We start from the raw sequence: 6,998 nt of genomic DNA on the forward strand, positions 1-6,998 counted from the left end.
TCAACATCTCACTGACAGTGAAAGGTAAGAAAAGCTGTTCTGAGCATTTTGTCCAGTGACAATGCTGAGACTCACTTTGCATTTATCACACATGTCTGTCCAGCCTTTGTCTGAATTGCATACTGATGCTATACATGCAGTTCCTCAAGTGCAGCCTAACAAATAATTTATCCTATAAATAACAGTTTTTTGCATTTTGTTCTTACTAACTACTACTAACTGTGTGGGAGGTTTTAATGAAACCTGTGTCACTCTGCCTTATGGAGCTGCAAAACCCATGTACGCATCTGCCCTCATTAGCCTGGCTTTTACTGGCTTGTTTAAGTGTCCTTTGATGGTCCAAATGCTGTTTCAGAGGCTTATTACACTGCCCATGCATTCTTTTTCAGGGGTGTTTTTGGAATATAAATAGTCAAACCCAAGTATATTGTGTCAGCACAAAAATCCTGGCAGCATCAGTCTAAAAACTGACATGGGTTTCAAACGTCTAAAAGCACTTATCAGTCAGACACTATAAAGGTCCGTGCCAGTCAACACATTACCGCAAATTGCAGTGGGTTTGGCTTCCGCTCAGTGCTCCCTCAGTCCAGCCAAAAAACGCAAAGGGAGGGACGGAAAGTGCCCCATCTGAGGGTGGGTTCACAAATAGGACAATAGAGGTTGCTGCCACACACTAAAAAGACCACACACATGCAAACACATGTGCTCAAAAGCCTACTCGTACACAACTACAAGTGTGTATCTAGTTCAGTTGAGAGGAGATGAGTCACTCTGAATAGCAGTCACTCTCAAATCTCAGCAACAACTGAGGCAGTGCTAAAAAATAGAAGCAGATAAAGACAATACCAGTTCAATCTGATGAACGGCATTGACAATGCATGCTGCCTCAAACAAACTCACATACTCACTGAATGGGGAAATGAGGGCATCTTCTACCATTGATATTTTCTATATATTCACGGGAACACAGAGCATTGATTTGAGACGATAGTGCCTGAGAGAGGTGGGTGTGTTGTTTTTTCTTCTCTGCTGGAGAAATAATTATTTTTTAAGCTTGTTAAAACTATATACTACCACCTGGCATTCTTTGTTTCTAAATCTGGTCATTGGCTTGAGTGGTTTTATTCCCATCAGCTCCATGTCCTTGAGGTCTTAGCCAAACTTCAGTTCAGCTTTTGGGCACAGTCTCTCTCTGTGGCAAATAGATCAAATTGTTCATTGGAGCCATTCATTGAATTGAAAAAGTGAATCTTCTCTTTTTATTCTAACTCAATACACAGTGGCAACACAATTCAGAGGCAATGACTGATTGGCTTTTGATCAGAATGCATTTTGTATTTATCTCACCTTATCATTCCTTTGAGTTACTCCACTCTCTTTTCAGTGAAATGTTACCTTAGGTCAAATTTGAACTGACACTCTCAAGCAGCTGGTGTAACAATATCATTGCATGAGATTTTGCACACTTGGCAATATGCATTCTGAAGCTGAAAAATGTATCCCAGTATCAACAAAATGTTATCAATTGGCTGTGTGTGTTTTAAAGAGTGGGAGTAGAGTGATGTTGTGTGGAGCACTCGTTTTTGGTTGGGGAGTCTGTGTTCTCTCTCACTCCAAAATAACGAGCGAGCTGCATTTAGATAAAAAAAATGAGGTGAAAATTTGGCTTGTTGGAGGGTTTTTCTGGACTGTGTCTTTTGGCCAAAAGCAGTCAATAGAAGATTTTCCTGACTGGCGTTTGCTGTGTCAACAAGCAGCAGTTCTGTGTGACAGCTCAAACAGTCTGATTTCTAAACTTACCAGCATCTCCAGTTTCTCTTATTTTCCTCCAGAAACTCTTCATTCTGCACCCACAACTGTTAATTTATGAAGTCATACCATCCAGAACAACAACAAAATTTAACTCAAGTTGAAACATTTTTCAAATTCCCCTAAGCTGAGCTTCTTTTGGCTCATTGCTTTTGGGTTTACTGTTTGTTCAGTTTCACTGCACTCACAGTATTGTTTTCAACAGCAGCAGGCAGCTGTTTTCAATGAAAAAGCTTTAAAAATCAACTGATTGCCACCTGCTCAGCACCACGGCAGACAGACAAAGTTAGCGACTAGCTGGTGAACGTAGTGGAGAATTTAGCAGCTAAAGAGACAGATATTTCCCTCAGGACTTAGTGGAGACCAAAACAGACCAGTCAGATCACCAGAAACACGACTCCAAATGAATGTTGCTACTTATATAAAATTAAACTCATCAGTGACAAATTTGGCCTTATGTTTCTACATAACTAATCTGGCAATGTATGTTCAAATCGCTATGGGATGGTGTTTTCTACATCCATACTTTTTCCGATATCGTGTTTTTGTGGCTAATATAAAGGAGAAACCTGCTTCACAAAGGTGTGTGATTGGGAAGGGCACTAAAGTCTTCACTGCATGATGATGGACAGAGAGGATAGTCAGCTTTAATACGTGACAGAAATGATAAGAACTGAACTGAATGTGCTATCACTCCAGTAGCTGGTCTTTGAGAATACATAGTCAAAACAATGTAGGGTGAAAGCAGCCCATGAGCCATGATACATCAAAACACCCTGCACATGTCTGGACAATCACTGGAGGTCAATCATGTTATAAGCATTATTGACAGACCCCCCTATGCTCGAAATTGTGTTGCTTTGTTGCTTTTGTTGTGTAATTCAAACTCTGGTTTAAAGGAATTGTTGGACATTTTGGGAATTATGCTTATTGGCTTTCTTGATGGGAGATGATACCACCCTCGTATTTGTCTGTTAAACGTTAAGCTATAGCCAGTAGACAGTTAGCTTAGCTTGGCACAAAGACTGGAAATGGGAAACAGCTAGCCTGGTTCTGTCCAAAAGTAAAAGTCTGCCTTCCAGCACCTCTAAAGCTCACTAATTAACTAATTAATTATATATTGTGATTCAATCACTACAAAAACCAAAGTGTAAAAACAGCAATTTGTAGTTTTACATGGAGTTACGTGCTGGACTATTTCTTGGCCTGGGCGAGGTGTCATTACGGTGAGGTTGCCAACTCCATCTAACTTTCGCCAAGAGAGCAAAGAAGTGTATTTCCCAAACTATCCCTTAAAAGTTCAGCTATGATTAAACAAGCTAATGCTTGAAGAAAAATCTAAATTGGGTTTGCTCTTCACACATCTGACAGTCAGTCTTGTGTCAGTCATTATAATGCTCTGTTTACAGATGGGATCAAAGGGCTTTGTCCCAGCATGGTTTTCATTCTCTAAAAAGGCCTCTGCTTATCTTGTACCTTTGCCTACCCTCTGTCTGCACTGATCTGTAAACAGAGGCTGGGTCATTGCAAAATTGCACCAAAATCATTTTCTCCGTCCACTTTCATTTAGATCATATGCCATCAAATAATGGAGGCACAGATAATGCCTGGTGAGGAGCAGACCCGGGGGCTGGCAGGTAATTTGTTTGCTTTGTTCATTTGAAGCTGCCTTCCTGTCTGATGCCGAGTACACTCTTTACTTAAATGGTTCATTGCACTTGTTGTAGAACCCTTTACGATGCCATAAAACATGGTGATGACACATTTTCATGTCACTCACCCCATATAGGATTTTGGTGTGGATTTCATACTGAATTGCAGAATTTGTGAAACAGTCTGATTACAATGGTCATTATTTGACATTTTTGAAGTGGGTTGATTTCTTGGATTTCTTGTAGTTAAATTTGTCCGAACCTACATTAAAGCTCAAGTTTAATGTCAAGGTCTCCTTTTTTACACAGGGCATTGTAGTCTGTCGTTATAGTACATCATAATTAAAGCACACAGTTATTTAAAGTTCAATTTAGATGCATTACCCTGCCCAAAACTCTGTAGGAACCGTTCTTTATGACGAGACATCCATTCAGCTGTTCTGTGGTGGTTTCTAGTAAGTGGACATTCAGTAGCATTGCTCCAATTCCCCTGATCGGCCAAATCAGGAGTAGCAGCTGCACTAGGCTTTCATCACATGCATAATTATTGAGGGATCGCTGCTAGGTTTGTGAAATAATTGGTTTTTAAAGAACACAAGTACAGCCTAAGGCCAAGGGAGAGAATGACTCAAGTTCTGAATGCAAAAATTTGAAAACCTTGTTACAACTAGCTGGCAAATAGCCAATTCTAGAATAAAGTAATTGTATATTGTTCCCAAGCAATGTTCTACAATAAAAGCAATGTAATTACATTGTGGAAGAAAGCAGCCATTTCCTTTACAGTACGCAGAGGAATTTACACAGATGTTGAAATGTCTGTCTTCACTCTCAGGAGTTGAGCAGTGTATGAATGGCATCGACAACTATACATAAACTTCATCAACTTCCAGTAGGCTTTTGACAGCATCCACTGTGATAGCTAAAGAAGTTATGGTTTCCCCTCTCATATAGTGAACATCATCCAACAATTTTTAAACAGCTTTTTCGGGCAAAGAAAACCAGCTTTGCAGGAGAATCTGGAGTCTGCCAAAGATGTGTAATGTCACTATTATTCAACCTCACTGATTACAGGTCCTCCAGTCCTATGGGCAACAAGTTGGACTGGTGATCATCTGCTACAAAACCAAAGTCATGCACATCAACATCAGTACATCAAAAGCAATAAGAATTAATGAACAGATCATCGAAAACACCTATTACTTCACATACCATTTACCACGATGGAGGTACCAGCCAAGACATTCACTTTCACATTCTAAAAGGATAAATTAAGCACATGCAACATTTACAAGACTAAAACAAAGCTGGAAATCTAACCAATACAGCTCCAAAACCAAACTCCAAATATACCAAAGCTGTGTATTGTCAACACTACTCTACGGAGCAGAATGCTGTAAAACAACAGAACAGGACACCCATAAATTATCTACCTTCCATACATCATGCCTACAAAAAATCATACATATCTTATGTCCACACACCATCTCCAACAACAACCTTCTTAGAATAATTCAGCAAGACAAAATACATACAGAGATACCAGAGGACCTGGATCGGACAATCAAAGTTGCATTACATTGGACCCAGGGGGTAAATGAAAGAGAGGGAGGCCCAAAATAATATGGCGCAGGACCATTGAGAGAGAGCTACAACACCACCAACAAAACTGGGGAACCATGGAGAAGAAGGCCAGAGACAGACAGTGGGACTTTGTTGCTGCCCTATGAGCCAGCTGGCGTAATGGGAATGACTGACTGACTGAAATGTCTGTTAATCAGTAACTAATGCCAATACATTAGTTGATCCCATCATTATGCACAGTTAAGGAGAATTGCTTTCAGACAGACGAATGACAAAGTCTGCATTCATCTGCAATCAAATGTATTGATAAATGTATTTTCTATTAGTTCTAAATGCTATTCAAAATGATGATGATGTTGAGATTGTAGAAATGTTGATTCCTGAGTTTCCAGGTTTGTGTCACTAAACTTTATAACATGTTTGTGATATGCCACAAAAAAATCACAACTAAAATGACTTAAAAGTTATTTTGTTAAGCTGAAGGACCAACATATTTGCTTATTGTTTGTTTTGTGTCTGTGTGTTTCTCCCAGTCTCTGATAACAGATACCAAACTAAGTTTTTCCATAAGACATTTACAAAGACAGCTTGTCTTTGCAAACCCAAGACTGTTTTTTAACCATTAACGTTCATCCAAATGCACCTTGTAGCTTATCTTCATATTTCTCACTGCCATTGTTTAGCTGTTACAGTTGTCCCCTAGTGTTTAGCTTTTCAGACATGTGGTGGGTAAGAAAGGACACTGCACAAGTTGGGTTCTTTCTATGCAAATGATATCTGTGCTTACATGTGTGTTTTTGTGTACATGTGCGTGGGTCGCATGCAGACATGGCAGGACAGATTGAGTTTGGATCCCATATTAACTGTTTAACATATATCATCTCAACCATCTGCCTCCTAGAAATCAAATGGCAGACTGAAACACTTTGACACTACCTGTAACACTGAGAATCAGACTTTCTGAATGCCTCAGTTTCAAGGCTTTGCATTGTACAGCTGCAGAGTGGGTGGTCAAACTCTCTTTCATAAATGTGGTTCAGAAAATTAGATGTAACTCATGTTGTCTCAACACAAGTAATGGTGATTGAGGGTTCAGGAGGCATGTAGGTGTATGTGTTTGTGGGGGTGTATAACAGTGAAACCCAGTTAGACTTTCACACACCAGTTAAAATATATCTTCTCATTATCACTGCTACATTTTGCTCTAATAAATCTGTTTTACTTCGCTTTACTTCCTGCTGCTTTTTTTGCATTATGTTCCATTTGGTTAATTACTGTTAAACTCACTTCATTTCTGTTCAGTTACATTGCATGTCTCTTCTCAGAAGCCATTTTTAAAACATGAAATATAATAGACAAAAAAGAGAGAGAGAGAGCAATATCATGGCAAATGCGTGGTGTACTGTATATTCACAACATAATGCTTATCCATATAGACATTTATGTGAGCAAAATGCTGCATACAATTTTGAGGAATAGTGAAATAATGAAAATGTAGTTTTATGATATGTGTAATTTTAAGTCAAAATCGTTATTTTGTGTAAATTATGTAACAGATAGAGTAGTATATCATGATCTATGTAACCCATGTAACAAACTTGAATGGGATTTAAGGCAGAAAATCAAAATCCAAACAATCAATAGTTTTCCACCCGCACAACAGATTTACAACGGTGCCCTTTGAGATGGACTGGAGGAAATTACCAGAGTCCACACATTTCCGATATGAGGATCAAGTTCATAATGTGAGTCTTTTCAGCAACTGTTAGAGGATGATATAGTGTGTTTACTTGTTTAGCCAGTTTACTGCAAAACACATGTACATAACATTACTGAGGCATACCCTATAGTTCAGTGAACATTGTTTTTTCTTTTACATTTGTAGGGTTACATTACTGTTTTGTGGTAATGCAGTGCAAAGTAAACTGCATTACAACTATATTACCATGTAATGAT

The 6,998-nt window shown here is 38.9% G+C and overlaps 1 long non-coding RNA gene across 1 annotated transcript; it reads left to right on the forward strand.

The window, feature by feature from the left end:
- Positions 1-867: 867 nt before the first annotated feature.
- Positions 868-6,232, forward strand: LOC122885686. Its single transcript, XR_006380171.1, has 3 exons — positions 868-1,003; positions 3,380-3,446; positions 4,533-6,232. It is a non-coding gene; the product is annotated as an uncharacterized LOC122885686 (long non-coding RNA).
- Positions 6,233-6,998: the final 766 nt, after the last annotated feature.

Source organism: Siniperca chuatsi, linkage group LG12, assembly GCF_020085105.1.
Source record: "Siniperca chuatsi isolate FFG_IHB_CAS linkage group LG12, ASM2008510v1, whole genome shotgun sequence".
NCBI lineage: Eukaryota > Metazoa > Chordata > Actinopteri > Centrarchiformes > Sinipercidae > Siniperca > Siniperca chuatsi.